General features: G+C 43.0%; 1 long non-coding RNA gene across 2 annotated transcripts in view; it reads right to left on the minus strand.

The window, feature by feature from the left end:
- Positions 1 to 611: 611 nt before the first annotated feature.
- The window catches only part of LOC126260101 (uncharacterized), a 106,388-nt gene continuing 89,090 nt past the window's right edge, over positions 612 to 17,909 (minus strand). For both annotated transcript variants that reach the window (XR_007546602.1, XR_007546603.1), the window contains exons 4-5: positions 1,293 to 1,468; positions 612 to 1,140 (exon numbers count right to left, since the gene is read on the minus strand). This is a non-coding gene — a long non-coding RNA (uncharacterized LOC126260101). The remainder of the gene's footprint in view (positions 1,141 to 1,292; positions 1,469 to 17,909) is intronic.

A 17,909-nucleotide genomic window follows, 5' to 3' on the forward strand; every position in this document is an offset into this window, starting at 1 on the left:
GCACTGGTCATCTGAGAAATCCCCCTTTACGGAGGAACTTATGCACCCTACTGGTTTCATAATTAATTGTTTTATAAGTACAGGAAATATTTAAACTAAAAATAGTTACACAATATGTTGCTGGCAACAAGTTAAGCTGTCTAAAAATCAAATGGTTGGTAATCTGTTGCAGCTACTTCCACTTCTCTTTAATGATGCTATGAAAATGTGAACTGTTGCTAAGAACTGTGTGTGTGTGTGTGTGTGTGTGTGTGTGTGTGTGTGAGAGAGAGAGAGAGAGAGAGAGAGAGAGAGAGAGAGAGAGAGAAGAGGAGAGGAGAGGAGGAGGGGTTGCGATTAATACTGGACCTACGAGCTCACCGAAAGCATTTTAAGATGTGTTGTACAACATTTCTTTACTGGATACCATTTCTGTAGACATCTTCACCCAAAAAAGCTTTTCTTCTTAGCTTTTGAAAATAGTAAATGCGTACAGGTGTTGCGACTGTCACGAGACCCATAAGTACATGGCGTCACAAGAGAAATTATTAGCCAGTGACGTTTAAAGGTAGATATGGTAAAAAGAATATGAAAGACTATCTTTATTATGGGATAAAAGGGAATAAAACAAGTTAAAAGTCTAATGCAGTTTATTTTTAAAAGACAAGTCGAACATTAATATAACATCGACAATTCAACAGAAATTGTTACACAATTAAGAAAAGAGACTTGGCAAAAAACATTGATTTCAGTAGCTTCTGTGCTATTTTTTGTTGCTGTAGTAGGGCGAAATCGTACACTTTAATAGACATTCTGTTAAAAAGGGGCTCAGAAATTTCGAACCGACTACATTTGAGCAGAAAAGGTTTACTGACTGCAAAAGTTAACACACTAAGAAAAATAAAAAACGCACAAATCAACTGCAGGGGTCTGTCTATTTTTATTTACAAAAAGCGGATTGCGTCTTGAGTTTCACAAATAATGTTCGATGCTACTGCGAACTTCTACTGAGATCAGTTTTAACGTCGGAGAGGAAAACGTGAAAGTAAAATTTCCATTAAACTGTTTGCATGAACGAAGCGCACCGAGGGTGTTCAGTATTTCTCGATCTGTTCGATAACTCCAATAGTTCGGCAAGCAGATGACAATCCTTCGCTCTATCTGCAACAAAAGGGGAATCAAACAAACTTGAGGTACTAGTGCAAGACAGAAATTACTGCTGAGAACGACTGCAAAGTAAACATGTGAGCAGGCTACCGCATATTGTGATTCACAATAAACTACTTCACGTGTGAATTACCTCGATCACTTACATGACGCTTTCTCACGGACTGTCGGTTGTGTTGGTTTGCCCGGTAGCAGCTCCTTACGCGGCGTATCGCAGTGGGCTAGCGAGGACGAGGTGTGAGGTGTCATTTCTCCAACCCCTGGGTCGGGGGCGGCAGCGGGCAGCGCAGCGGAGCTCCACACCGCTGCCGCACGTTTCGCTCTGCAAATTGAAAAACCGAGCATGAGGCAGCTGCAGGGGGAGGGGAGGGGCGGCGAGCCGCCACCGCCACCCCCGCCGCGACATCACGCCGTCTGCAGCCGCCTTATCGCGCCCAAACTCAAGCCCGCGTCTGCGCACGCTCTCCGCTAGTTGTCATGCATTCCGCACCTCTTTCCTTTAAGCCCCCTGACAGGATAAATTAAATGTAGCACCTCCAAGAAGCCAGCCAAGTTCTGTTGCTGAGGCCGACACCCTCATGGGACTTCTACAGCACATATCTCATTATCACCACGTGGTGCACACAGGCGAATTAGGTTCATATAATGGACTGAAAGCCTCAATTATCCCAGGGCAAAAAAAAAAAAAAAAAAAAGAAGAAGAAGAAGAAGACATTTATCAGAGGGGGAGAGAGTGGTGATCACAGGATTTCGAGCCGATACAGCGCCGAATTTTGTTAGGTGTTCAAAGGTCTTCGTGGTCAAAACGTTGCTTCAGGGAACAAAATGGCAACACGAGTAATCCCTATGGAAAGCGCGAAGGAAATGTCGATTATCACCGTGCGTGAAGGTCCGCTGATGCGGTCGAGTGGAAGAACTGAAACCCACGTAAGCCTAACACCTGGGGACAAGCTTTCTCGTCTCCACTGTCAGTTTCTGATGCGCATGTAGGCCCAAATTATACGGACTGTCTGTTCCACGTTTCTAACGACCTGTCAATGGAGAACATTTCTTTTTTTCATTACACCACTTTTTCGGCTTCACAGGATGTGTGTTCAGCCACAAACATCTGAGAACTAAAATCATGCAACCAGTCTTGAAATAAAATAATGCAGTTGCTTCGGCTTTATAACCTGGACAACTTTTCGTTTCATTCTCTAGGGTCATTAAACTATGTGGAATGCCTTCTTCAATAATTTGTTTACGAGTTCATGCAATTGAGCTAGGGCAGTCTACAGACATCAACAAGGGTAGCTAGAGGAGCACCGTCAAGACTTCCAAGTACTTCTGTCACCCAATTCATCCATCTTCACCGAACTGAATATCTGTTTTACCACCTCTTGAACGCAGCGTTCTAAGCGTGAATCTTCTACCACTCATCCTTTAACACTGTGGGGAACAATGAAGACTCAGGCATGTGAATACCTATCATCACATACAGCTTGTCTGGCAACAGTGTGTTGTGCAAAAAGCGATAAGATTATATACTAGCAAGCAGTTCTTACGATCTCACTCGCTACTGAATGTATGTAAAGGAAAATACATGATCTTTCTACGACTGGATTAAGAACTTATAAGTCACAATTGAAGTTGTAAAAATCCAACGAAAGGATGCCTGTCTTCTTAAAGGATCTGTTTAATTACGGACTTAGAAGAAGAAGAAGAAGAAGAAAGAAAAAAAGGTGTTTAACTACACAGATGAAAGAGCCAAACTAATAGTACCAACGTTTATATCCAATTAAGGCGGGTTTCGCGACGAACAGTCTCAGACACCTGTGGGACCGTACATTCGTGCCACGTACTATACGTGGACTGCATCGTGCGCGGAAGCAGTTAGGGACCAAGGGCGAGAGCATGTCTCGATATGGGCATTCATCGTCCGATTGTTTAGAATATACCGAGGAAAAGTTGGCATCTAAACGATACATATTTACAATGATGGAACAACTAAAAGACAAACGTAAGGTGTGCCGTAAAGAGTCTTCGTTCGACATGTGAAAACGGTTGAATTAAGACAAGGAATCCATTGAAATACTCTTCAAAAATGAGCCAATTTTTCACTTCAATGATAAAATGACAAGCAGTGGACATCCATGGAAATCTTTAAAACACATTTATGGGAATATAAAACTTACTATTTTCTCTTCCTTGAGCAAGATCTTAATTTACCGCCCTTTTTGAATCAACGAAATATAAACGTTGGTATAATTTTTTTCCTTTTAACTCCATATATTGCTGAGGATAGTCAAGAACGCCGTATACACTTTCAACAGGATTGTGCACCGCAGTGCGACCTTAACAAAATCCAGAATTTTCTCATTGCATTAGATGCACGCCCATGAGTAGACTGAGTTGGGGTCACTACAAGTGAACCTTCACGAGATCCGACACCTCTCCATTTTCACTTCTGAGAATATCAAACATAGTATTATCACAATCACTGTATACCGACCAGCTACACTCGAACTTAGACCAAGAAATTACCTCACATTTAGAGAAGTTATGACTCATGTAAGGCGTCAGATGACAATGAAACCTCACTTCCGTAGGACAAGCAGTGACCGATCTCCTTACGACGAAGAAATTTCAAATAATGTCCCGGCAACACTCCTCTTACGTACGTCCAGTTCAGGTTTTACACAACCTGAAGGGTCCTCGAGGCACCGATGTCATAAAACTGTGAGCATTTGTTTCGATACAACTTTCAGGCACTTGTCGAGTCGGTGATACGTGGATTACTGCCATTGATGGAGTTGCATAGCACCTACACGATATTTGTTAAGCCTATAATAGACTGTTGGCCCGTTAGAATAATTCTTTTAGTACGACGCAGCAATTCGCTACGAGAATATGATCTTAGAAGTGTTATGGTGATACAGTGCATGGGTGCAGACTAATCTCTCACTGCTCGTTTCAAACTGCAATAGTTAGCTGGACAGTCGATTTAAACACAGTAGCGACAGTAAGATTTAAGGAGGTTATATACAGTAGGTTATACATCACGAGCTGCTCACGTAGCAACGACTAATGCGAGACAAGTTGTCGGCCGGTTTCAGATCGAAATCACGGTCTGGATTCGCGTCAGCTGTTCTGGAACATGAACTGGTAGACTGAAAGTCTTTTTGGTAGCGTCTGCATTCGCTTATACTAGTGCTCGGCTGGTTCCATGTTTCCTATGGGGATTTCCATACACTAACACAATATGAGCAGAAGACTGTTCACCCATTACGCAACAAAGTGAATGTTTTGGTGACGGGAAGATGGTCTTGCCATATAAAAATACTGTCGAACGCACGATGGAATACCAGAATGAAGCCTGACAGTACAAAAAGACCATCTCCCACACATCATTCTACAACGCCAGTACCATTTATGAACACACGCTCTTGAACTTCTAATGAATTACTGTAGCACCAAAATAAAGGTAAAGTAGAACTGTTCTAGCTAAAAAGGTATTCCACACAGATGAACAGAGTGCAAAAAGAAGGTAAGAAGCGTAAAGCCGGAAAAGAATTCAAAATAATATTTATGACAGGGAATTTTCGGAATGGTGGAGAAACGCCGGAAGGCTAAGGGGAAACAGGAAATAGAAATTTTTGCAGCGAGGTCCACAATCACTCAAAATAGGGGGAAGCCGCATTAACTGAAATGAGTACCTGGTACCAGAATGAAATAGGCGGTAGAGTAATATTCCAATTTCTGGAAGTAAGATGCTCAAAAGAATATAAGGTGATCGGTTCAGATCAAAAGTTACTAGCGTTATAAGAAGCAGGAGAAAGATAATAGCGAATAGGCTCTCACTGTCAGCGTGTTAATTGTGTAGCACATAAATTTAAAGTAATAAACGAGCGACATTTCATAAATAACGCACACTAATTTTTTTTCACTTACACTTTTTTTTCTTCTTCAATATCTCTTCACAGTCCTTCAGCAGCTCGCCCTGCTTCTCTATGACTGAATACCAACGTCTCGGAAGCTCTATTATTCCATTCAGGACACCATTTCTGTTCATCTGTCGAATGGCTCGGGAAACGGTGGTAGAAACCTCTCCCAGAGAAAGATAACGACGTTCCTGGAACAACTCGAAGTCTGGTGTACTCATGTCCGGGCTGTAGGGACGATGCAGCACACTTCCCATCCGTACTCGCGCACTTTTTGTGCTACAGCGTTACCGATATGAGGGTGAGCGTTGTCATGGAGAATGAGTGGCCCAGCCTCGAGTAACTGTCAGGTTTGTGCATTTTTCTGCGCAGGTTTTGCTTTAAGTTATGACAATACACTGTTGTGACACTTGTTCAACATGGGACTCTATTTGTCATGATTCCTTGGTCATCACACGCAAAAATCATCATTTGCTTGAGCTTTTTTTGGACGTAGAGAATCTGAAGGTCCTCACTCACTCATTGGACTGTGATTTCAACTTCGGTTCAAAGTTTCAAATCCACGTTTCATCAACAGGGACAATTCGACACAAGAATTCTTGACCTTCACGGTCGAATCATTGTTTGAGCAAGAGGGGAATTCCTGTGGCTTCAAAGAGTTCCTAACGAGTCGTACTGTGATCCCCTTCACGACCATCTGCCACTTCGTTCATTTGCTGACGTTTCTGGCCTTCCGGGTCTTGGATTATAGTCTATCCTCATACGACCAAGACGAAAACGATTAACCCAACGTGACACTGTACTACGATCCACTGTAAACTCACCATAAACTTCACTTAACGCACTGTTTATTTCTGTCGGGTTTTTGCCGTGTAAAGTTCCGATCTTTATGTACGACCTCTCGTCTTCAACAGTTACAATACACGAGACCACTTCAGGGTACATTCCTACGCCTCGCCAATTTTATGTTACAGTATACAATGAAAAAAAAAAAAAAATAAAAACACGTGCTTCTCCCTCAAGCTCCCAACTACTTCTGACGTAATTTTCATTGTTTTGCTCCAAAAAAAAAAATCCACAGTAATACCACCAGCGCATTCTTTATGAAATGTCACTCTTAGATCATAACATGGCAGCGTCAAGGTGTCAACGGCTTGCTCATAGAATGTCAAGATTACCGCAGAAGGGGAAGTGTACCTGCTCCTAAGAATCGATTAAGTCGACAAAGAACGGAACAAATGAGCCGTTCCTTAGCCTATTGACAGTACGACCTATTCTTAGTACGAATGATGATGATGATGATGCAAATTCTAAAAGCCTTCAAAAAAATATCATAACAATCACGCGTAGTTTATCCCTGTGGAGAACTACGACGGGGATCATAATACAGCGGCTACAGCAGTGAGAAGGGAAGAAAAAACCGGAGTGAGAAGCCGGTTAACACTCCTAGCACGCCTGTTGTGCAGCGCTCTCGAATGAGGATATGCGAGTAAAAGGCTAGATTGGCAGACCCCCGGCAGGCACCACTCTGCAGCTTGGGCTGAGCCAGCGGCGATCGGCTGTGTCCCGGCCTTTCCCTGTGCTAAGTCGAATATTTTCAAATCTTCCGTAGTCTCATATAAAAGAAAACGTAGTAGAAAATACGATGACTACAGTTCATCAAGCCATTAGGAGCTACGAACCTCCTTTTACTTAAAAAAAAAAAAAAAAAAAAAAAAAAAAAAAAAAAAAAAAAAAAAAAACATTATTTATGAAGCGCAGCTCGCGCTCGTCACACACAATACTGCACAAATCGTGAACGCAGCTGTACAGATGGGTTGCGTCTTCTATTTTCCCACCATGTTCGGCCTTATACCGAAATGCCAACTGATGACAGTACTGTCATATCGAGAATACTCGTAAGGAAGTGATCGATTCTAAGATTGTTTAATAGAGTGGAGTACGTAATCCCGTGTGGCAAGTCTTCAAAAACTGACCTGCGAAGAGGAAGAACGAAATGCACTGACTTGCTGAAAACTGGAGAACCCTAAACACTACGACAATATTCAACAATCAGTTGTACGAGTCTTGTATTTTAGCATTTGGTCATACTGACCAAGTAAGCCACCTTGCAATATGTAAATGGCTAAATGATCAATGTGACCAAAAACCTAGAAAAATAAACAAAAATATAAGAGAGAGTACAGAAGAATTATGCAACTGGTAACTGAGTACTGACGGAGCTTTCAGGGTCCTCATCATGTCAGCTCCAACTACCAGGCCTGAAAAAATATAGCTGTTTTATAACCATGTAGTTGTTAATGGAGATATTATTAATAATGAGTTGCCTAACACTGCACGATTCCATTCGTCAAACACTCTCTGATATCGGACAGAGAGCGAAACCACTGTAGTAAAGTCATAACAGCATGTACTGTAGTAGACATTCAGTACTGTCGCCCACTTCAATTCGGAACGAAAAGGAAAGGGCAAAACTAGATACTACCCTTCACCTTTGTCATTATGTATGTACTTGTGAAATAAACACAGAAAATCGACACTTGATGTCTGAAATCATCTTAGTCAAAAAAACTAAAAGCTAAGAAACAGAGCTCCTAAAAGCGTAGTGATTACAAGTTTCTCCGTTAGCCTACAATACGTTGGAACACGATTGTTTTTAAATCCAAGGTAAGGATACATAAGAAATAACGAGCAGAGAAGTTTCTCAATGTAAGTCTGCAAGCTTTCATGGCCATTGCCATTGAAGATAAAATCTTCTGAGTCGTTGTGCGCTAAGTTTCACAATGTTCTACGCGAAGTTGTGTCCCCAGTATTGATGCGGAAGTAGGTGTAATTTGTGGCTGTACTCACGCTAACACGTCTCCCTATGTCCTCTGCACCCCACAACACCGATTAGCTATGGCTCGCCGCGATAGGGAAGGCGTCAGCGCCGACTACAATGCGCAGATGATGAACGGCTGCCATCTACACCAGCGGACGGCCTATGCGGACGCCTATTTGTTATTGTTATTACTCATGTATACAAAGTCCTGGCACGCCCGTCCGCGTGCTCCCATTTTTATTAGCTTTAAATATTTGAGTGCTGGAGGAACAGCTGCAGACAAATCGAAAAAAAAGGCGGGCGTTGGGGAGAAGGACCGGATTATTAAGACAGGACGAAGGTGAGTCTCTCTCTCTCTCTCTCTCTCTCTCTCTCTCACTCACTCACACACACACACACACACACAGCTACTTGGATAGGGGGGCGGGGCAGAGAGAGAGAGAGAGAGAGAGAGAGAGAGAGAGAGAGAGATCGGACAATTAATGTACTGCACTGCAATGTACAATTTTATATATACGGCTCGATAAACTGCAATGGCAGAAGTAGTTTTTTAAATTACTTATTTACGTTCAGCCAACAGATCACAATGTAGATTGGAGGAAGAGCTGCAATGGAACGAATAGAGATGCTCTTCCTCATCAACCATACTCGGCAGCAGCCTTGTCGAGTGAACATTAACCGGTTATAGCAAGTGCACCAGTTTCAACGTGGGAAATTAATCACTAATGAAAGCGCTATTGCAAAAGCTTGTCAGGAATTGCTCCGGTATGTCGGACACTTGTATGAAGGTGACGCTTTCGCGCTTTGTTAAACGAACCTGTGCCGAAACGTGCTGCTCTTCATCAGATCTTCTCTATTACTCTATGAATCCTGCACAGTAAGGGTCTCAAACTGACTAGCGATACTGAAATATGAATCGAACGAGGGTCTTTAAAACTATCTGCATCTTGAGATGACTACACTTCCCGCAGATTCTTCCAATGAATCTCAATCCAGCATTTGCTGTTTCTACGATTAGTTTTATGTAGTCAGTCCACTTTGAATCCCTTCACACGCAAACTCACAGATATTTAATGGCTGTGAATGTAACCATGCAATAACTGGTTTTTCTGCATACATGTATACGCCATACCTGCTGATGGCATGGTACTAGTACGGCGAACATCATACCAGGCAATGTATCCCTCTCGTCAAGTGGTTACCGCTCAGTAGGTGGTACACGTGTTCTAGTGTGGGAGATGTTTACACGAGACGAGATGGAGCCCCTGATTTGTCATCGTCTCTCATCGAAGTACGATTGAGGAAGCTACTGATCAATGATGTAATGAGTTTGTTCGCCTATAGCCACCGACTGGCAACTTGTACATCAGTAACAGAATGTACCACACTATGCTACCAGAACTGTGCTAGAATGCCTCGAGGAACGCTTCACAGATATAACGTGGTTTGTGCCGACCCGTAGGTCACCTGATCTAAGTCCTATTGGACACAACTGGATTATGAAATTACAGTGAAATCCAGACCATTAGCTGCTTACAGGGGCTGATAAATATCGACGGGGACAGCTGAAAATGTGTGCCCCGACCGGCACTCGAGCCCGGGATCTCCTGCTTACACGGAAGATGCTCTATCCGACTGGACCATCGAGGACACACAGGATAGTGCGACTGCAGGGACTTATCTCTGGCACGCTCTCAGTGAGACCCACATTTCAACTTGCTGTCCACACACTACATTTGCAGTGCCCCTGCCCACTATACTAATCTAGCAACATATCCATTACGAACATGTCCGAAAGAAGAGATACCATCTTCATACAACTGGATCAAGCCGAAGCAAGATGATAATGTCTTGTTTCCAGCTCCGACTGACTGGCTGATCGGTCTCTTTCGCCGATGTTTTCCTCGTTTCACGCCATGCCATGATGTGTCGCTGTACTTATCAGGGCTACACGATAAAATGCCGGTGACTGTAATTCAGTTGCGAAAGAGTAGTCCGCCAGAGATTGGTATTAATAGCGTCAACAACCCACGTTTCCCCAGAATTAGTAAGGCGTTCTGTCCTAACGACTCCTCTGAACTGATTTGTATATTTTATTTTGGCTGCATAAACTGAATTCAAAACCCTCACGTGTTGTTAGAGGTTGATCCTGAGGGAAGAGTACAAATACGTCACTCGTTCCCTGGGAGACCACGGTTGGACACAAGTTAATTTTATTGTGGTTTGTGTGAGCGTTGAAGGCATCGCGCTCGATACATAATTCATGGGGATGAAACCTGGACGATATGAGTTCCAACACGATACATTACTGTGGTACTGTGCATCCCAGTACGTACAATGAACAATTTTCTAATCTATGCAATGGAATGCTAACTAGCGATCTACGTCTCTATAGAGTATAGATACCTGCGAGTCTCTTGAAGTCATTTTCCTGTGTAGACTTATTTTATTTTGAAATGAACAATTCTTTTAATTATTTAGCAATTAGCTCATTTGGTTCCCTTGGGCGTTATCACATCACACCACAATAAAAACTTACGTTTACAGTATGTTATATTCCACACAAACAGGAGTTTCGCAAAAAATATAGTAGATGCGTGGGAGTCTATCCCAGATGCGAAGTCTGTACGTAAATCGGGGAAAGTGCAACCATTATTCAGGCTTTGTCATTAGTGAAGCTGAAATCACAAGCATGAGGGATAGCTGTGCCTACACTGATGGGTGGAATGTAACTTTGTGAAGTCTTCATAATGCCCAAGAGGCTGAATTAGCTAACCGCTAAATAACGAAATAAATTATTTACTTCAATTTAAATGGACAGCATAATAGGAAAATTACTTGCGTTAAGAATTACAGCTGCTGTGGACTCGTACACACAGGACTATATCTGCCAGTCTACTGAAGAACTGAATGTTTTCCAGTACGTTCCGCACGACTGGGAGTACAATGAAACATCTGGCAATAGCAATAGCAAGTCCGTGTTGAAGTGAATGGTAAGTTCGGTCCAGAGCTACCGATACGTTAGTGGGAATGGGGTCAACGTTTGAACCTTCGTTATTACCTGTGCAGCACAATCCTGTGACATCAGTTGTTATCACATCCTTCCTTCGACCTTTCTTGTAGTCACAAAGAACGCAAACTAGTTTCCCATTTTGTTTTGTTCCGCAATGGCAGGAATACTCACGTGTCTTGAGGAATGCAAAAATATTGCATAAGAAATTAGGTAATGTTAAGTTAGGAACTCATTACTTACTGTTCTCAGCTGCTTTGCAGAAATGATTGTGTGTGTTCTACGACATTGTTTACAACTGTACAGACTACACTTGTTAAAGAGGGCTGATTAAGAATTAGCTTATGACTAGCTCCAATGCGAGAGGCTCGCCACCTTAGCCTACCACCTGTCAGCCGTCACTCTGCAGCCTTTACGCCCTGCCTTTATTTCTGCCAGACTGCTGGGGCTAGCGTGCTGAGCTCGTTACTTTCAAAGGCGAAGCGACTCCTGCTAGCGCTGCCCCGGCCCCGGCCCCTCCATAGAAACAACCGGCACGAGGAGAGCCGCGCCGCAACGCGCATGCGCACTTCGGGCACGCGATTTGTTTTGATTACGGCTCCCCCTCCAATGAATAATGGATGTATATTGCAATAGCGAGAGAGAGAGAGAGAGAGAGAGAGAGAACACGGAGGGGGGGGGGGGGGTGGCTAGCACGGTCGACGCCATGACTCACTGGGCAAATAACGCAAATATTCCACTCGGTTCGACCTCCTTGCGACTTTCCTTTGAAGTAGTCACTTGTCTTCTTGTTCCACAGCAGGAAACCACATCAAATAACCTCATATCCATTACGAACAAGGAATTCTTCAACCATCTAGCAACAACAATGTCGAAGAACTCAGTTTACTACAGCAGAAACGATGACAAATATACACACCGTATACGACTTCCGAGAGTGATCTGACAACCGCTTTTATCTATCGCAGACGAAAAGAGCTTACATTTTTATTATGTAACAAATCGGCATCCTTTTCACTACATGCGATAGCCACTGTTTCGAGACCACGGTATATCTTATCGAATCGACAATCATCATCACAGCATTCACAGCCCTATTCCTAACAGATTGTTAAGCCAGTGTGGTCATTATTTCTGGTATTTGGTTGCAGCATCTAACAGTAGCGTGAGATGACAAGCCTCGTCTGTATTTTACACATATTTTAAGTGGGTCTGAGGACTCAAGTGATAAGCAATTGTTTGTGCTCTTTGGCATGTTCATGTAAACGCGTGAAATATCATTAAAAGCGTGATAAAAGCCAACCCAGAGTCCCATTCCCTTTTTACATCATGTCTACTTTCCTTAGCATGACATCAGTCATTTTGTACTGTCTTCAACCAGACAGACCAAAATATATCTCAGCCTGAACGCCGTTCGTCATCTACCTCCGCACGAGGAGGATGACAACAAATCCCACGTTACCTCGAATCTGACTGAGATTTAAGTAAATATCTTACGACCCACGTCGGGTTACAACAAACCAAAGAGCACAACATTTAACCAGCGCAGAGTACCTATTTTCCCACTGTTTGTACAGAGTGTTTCATTAACCGGTAGTAGTTGCTACACGCCGGGAGCTTTCGGCCGCGTCATTTGTTTCTGGATGCAGCCACCATTACCTAGATGACATTGCTGTATGAGACAGTCATCACTGACTATTATGCTACTGTGTTGTACTACACACTATTTCGTACCGTTTCCTTTCGTGGTGGTAAGTGTATGTAAGTGCTGCAGTTAGGATCTTTATTACACATGTCAATTTCAGTCCCGATTACGAACAACATTTAGGCGATCTTTACCTTTGTGCGTGGCTTCTGCTTTCATGGAAGCATGAACCACAAGATAATGTGCATACTCTGCGGGAGGCTGGCGCGACTTCCTCCCCTTGCAGACAATGTGGTGCCCGGGCTTGCGATCCCTGCTCCACGCAAACTCCCTCTGATGACCATTCACAGCTTACAGTCAACACACTGTACACTTACAGCATTTTGTACCACCAGTTTTTTCTGTTTCACATACGGAAACCGAAGTATCCTGAAATTAGACATAGTTACGGACCAAATAAAAGTCAGTGGGGAGCTTATGCTTTCATTGATGAACATTCCACCGCTTTCACAGTCTGACAAATAACCCTGAAAGGTGCATCAGCTGGATATACACTGATGGAAACAAATTGTAAAGCCTAAAAGTCATTAATGTAGAGTAATGAAATTTCGGGAATACATTTGTCTATGTAACATATTTCACTGCAAGATCACAGGTTAACGCAAGCGCGAAATAAGCCCCTGCAAATATGAACTGCTGGTAATTAATAATCTGTGTAATCGCCGCGATGTTGAATGCACGCATTGTGTTGTACAGGTTCCGGATGTCAGTTTGTGGAATGGAGTTCAATTGTACGCGAACGGTTAATGTTCGTTGCGGATGACGCTGACTTGTTCCATGCTTTTTTGGAGACAGATCTGGTGGCCGAGCAGGCCAATGTATCATGTCGACACTCTGTAGAGCATGTTGGATTACAACAGCGGCATGTGGGAGAGCGTTATCCTGTTGGAGAACACCCCTTGGAACGCTGTTCATGAATAGCAGCACAGCAACTCGAATCACCAGACTGCAGTCAGGATGCGTGGGATAACCATGAGAGTCCTCCTGCTTTTACAGGAAATCCTATCCCAGACCATAACTACTCCAGGTGTAAGTCTAGTGTGTGAAGCAGGCAGGCCCTCAACTGGCATGCTCCTAACCAACACACAACCATCACTGGCACTGGGACAGAACTGGTATCACCAGAAAACACAACAGACCTCCATTCCAACCTCCAATGGGCTCTCACTTGACACCACTGAAGTCGCATACGGCGATGGTTTAGCATCACTGGGATGCACACTACAGTGAGTGTGGCTGGGAACTGTCCCTGAAGTAGCCGAATTCTAACAGTTCGTTGTTTAACTGTGGTTCCAACTGCTGCTTAAATAGCTGCTGCAGACGCAGTGTAGTGAACGAGTCCTCCCCCTTGGCACTGTCACGTGGGCATCTGGGGCCTGGTCTTCTTGCGACCATACCTTTCTGTGACCACCGCCGCTAGCAATCAAGTACAGTGGATACATTCCTGCCAAGTCTTTCTGCAATATCGCAGGAACATCCAGCCCTCTTACACGAACTTGTTCCAACTAGTTGTGCTGTTAATAATGGCATCTTTGTCATCTTAAAGGAATTCTTGACTAACATCAGCTTACTACATCGAATCTCGAAGGTAACTAACGCTCATGAGTGTTACAGCGAGTATTTAAAGCAAAGCTGATTTGCATCCTCATAGTGGCACCAGTAGCGTCACTCTTAAGCGACTGAATTTGAATAGACGCCATTTTTCAGACGTAGAAACACACCTAACAACTTTAGTTTATCTCACACAACTCCTTGGTGTTGCGATTTTTTTCCGTCAGTGTACTTCAACTTACTGCGAGTGACTGTGAAATATCAAGTTTTCGATGTTTAATGGACGAAGAAGTGACACTAGGAGTAGATACATTTATTTCACCATCTTGCTGATTTCTTAATTAGGAAAAGTTTTGATGAATACTGTGCAGCTTTATGCGAAATCCGACGTTATCATCCAAGGAAGTAAGTGATTATCATAAGTGCGTCAGTGTTATTACTTTAAGTGTGCTGAATATTTTACATTAAGTGTGCTGAATATTTTACATTGGAAATCAATCACCCTCCAACAGAAAATGTGTAGAAAAACACGACTTCATCTACGTACATTAACCGGCGTAAGTCTAAAAGTTGTTGCTTTCAGCAATGAATAAACTATTAGAAACACTTGTGAGGCATTGCACAGAACGCAGAGATCCAAGAAAATGGAATTGACGGGCAAAAATTTCTTTGCGAAGGTGTACGACACAGAATGCCTCTTGTATTCTTATCATTATCCCAGGTTTTATAAATATTACGTCAACGATACAACTCAGCATGTATCAGATGGTACTGCATGCAGTCCAAGCTCTGCAGCAGTAACTTAGCGCCAGTATTATTGTGGCACTGCATATATACAGTTTCCACTGACGAAAGACGTCTTAAGTGTAGAACAGGAGAACAGCCTTCATCTTACAAGACAAATTTTGATGCGTTATATACATGAGAGGACGTCGAAAGCTGATTGGGACGAGGTACCTGGAGAAGCGCAGGTCAATGGCTCGCAGGCCACCAGTGACTGTTTTTACAACCTAGATGTGGAATGAGAAGGAACGCTGTTTATAGCGAAGTTGAAAAAGGCATTATTGCACACATAACGGGTAGAAAGCTGTTTTTTCTCTCTCTCTCTCTCTCTACGGATGCTGCAGATGATACCTCAAAATGGAGTGACGACCCCTAGTTTTGGAACGGTTTGGAGGTGTGAGAGTCCACTGAACGCTGACTTCACAAGAACCAAATGTTTACGCAACATGGGAACTCCCATGATTGGTTAATGTGAATAAACTCAAAATTAGACAGAGAAACTCGACTGTGCCGACGGGGACCCACGTCACTGATTACGAATGGAAAAATAGTGCGATGCCCCTTTTCAGTGTTCAAAGTTGGGATGCACTTTACTGGTTAACTGCCCAAAGAAAACCCCCTGGAAGGGGAGCAGCGCTTTCTAAGGAACATTTTTCCACCAGTTGGCGCTTCGAAGATCTGTAGCCAATCCAATCCAAATAGTATAAAGAGCGAAAACGTGGAAATGAGAGTTTCGAAGATCTGTAGCCAATCCAATCCAAATAGTCTAAAGAGCGAAAACGCGGAAATGAGAGTTTTCCTTTTGGTGAACACTCGGTACAAAATTACTTCTTGTACAGAGCCATCGTTGCTTCACTTTTGAGTGTCTTGACCAGCACAACAGCTGTATCACGGGAGTTTGAGATATTTCAAGGTGACCTGCACTTAGCCGTTGGTGAAGGTCATTGGTCTGGCACCTCAGCCTCCACCTGCAATTTACTATGGTGCGATTGAGCCGCAAACACGAGACGATGCCTAGGGACATTTTAGCAGTTTTATAGATTTCTAATAACTTTAAACTTCACTTTGAAGACTTGCATTAGGATTCAGTTACCAGCTTGCTTTCAACTCTAACTACATGTTCAACACGTTCCCTTTGTAGTACTATCTGTGTTTTCTACTACTGTCACGATAATCATGACACAATTTCACCATTGCGATTTTTTCACTCTATTAGAATCTTACCTCAAACCCTTTAATCAAATGGGCCAAGGTTTTACTAAAATAAACTGAATTAATTGTGATTATTGTTTCATTTAATAGTCATTTGATTCCAATTCATTATTTTGGAGGGTGTTTAATTAAGATTAATTAATGTCAGACACAGGGCCCAATTTCCTATCACTTTTTGCAGATATATTCATCGAAAAACGATCAAAGCAACAGTAATTCGCAACGTTATTTTGGAACCTAGTCTTAGATCACGACAGAAAAGCAGGTCCTCGATAGTATGATTTCGTTTCTGTTATTAACATGCAAAAGTTCCCTAAGGTGATTGTGGATACTTCGATGTCTGTTACGGTGGAAAATATTTGTCTGGCAAATTACAACAAGCTGACATCACAACCAGTGAATCGATGGTCTTCTGTTATAGCTCAAAGTGGGATAGAAATGATGTTCGCATGCTGGAAAACTCTTACTATAGCGAACGATATGCTTCCAGTTGATGTTGGGACTGTCGAAGAAAGGGGAGCGGGAAAACAATAGCACAAGGATGTCTTAATGTGCAACAGAATGAACTTTCAAATCCAAGTAAACAGCCGGGTCGACTAGGATGAATTAGGCTGGGACCCAAAGGATAACAGAAATTCAGAACTTCATTAACAACCTGGAGGATGACAGAGGAATAGCAGAGGAGTGCAGGGACTACACGAGGGACGACCACAAACCCAAAACACGAGTAAGGATTCGAAGCAACGCGATTAAACATATGTAACCAATAGCAGAGACACAGCAGAGACCAATCATACCCCTTACCTATGGCTTTAATAAATGGAAATCTCCGTCCCACAGCGTTGTTGATCATACCGCATTACGTGACCCGGCATTCCACGTGTTACAACCCTGACAGCGACGCTGATTCCGCCGGGGCGACAAGCCGCCGCGGCTCGTACTGCTGCTAGCCTGACCGCCTCACCTCTCCGCCTCATGGACGACAATTGCTGACCAAGAACCGTATATTAAATATAAATATAAACCAGAACGTCGCTGTTTATAGTGAGGCACTGGATTTGCTATTCTAACGTCCTCATTAGTAATAAATACGCGGTCCCAGAAAGGGCGCCGAAACACAAACATGACACAGCCGCCGCGCTCACCATTCCAGGGCCCGCTTTGCTTTGAATTCTAACGTTTATTTGGAGTCTCTCTTCCCTGATTTAGCTCGCTGTACGAAAGCAATCTTACGAAGTCCAAGGACAAGCCAGAATTACAAAATAAGGGAAAAATTGAGGACAGTTTTATCTGGGAATGAGGAATCAATATGGCAACAACAGCAAAATCATACTACGTATTTTAATTGCAGCGCTACATTAAATATGGCATTTTCCCACGGTAGAAGTCCAAAGCTAACTTCAGAGTAAATAATATCTTACTGGATGGTGCAAAAGTCTTGGCGTTATGCTGACCAATTACAATACTGGATTTATCAATATTCATTGTGCATATTATTCCGGATGGTTCTACATCTTTCTTTACGCACAAAGATATCAGAATTTGCTATTTTGCCTTGCCTTGAATACATAGCCACACAAACCCAAGCCGAGTCGTTGCTTCCCACTTTAGCTACGTCCATCTTTTTCTGTCTTCGACCATGTAAGTCGCTTGATCTCATGACCAGACTACTTCGTGTCACCTTAGCTTTGTCCTACCACGAAATTGCTTCCTTGTGGTTTCCCTTCCTGCACGCGTTTTATTATCTCTTCTTCCCTTCTC

This window comes from Schistocerca nitens, chromosome 5 (genome assembly GCF_023898315.1).
Source record: "Schistocerca nitens isolate TAMUIC-IGC-003100 chromosome 5, iqSchNite1.1, whole genome shotgun sequence".
NCBI classification, from domain to species: Eukaryota; Metazoa; Arthropoda; class Insecta; order Orthoptera; family Acrididae; genus Schistocerca; species Schistocerca nitens.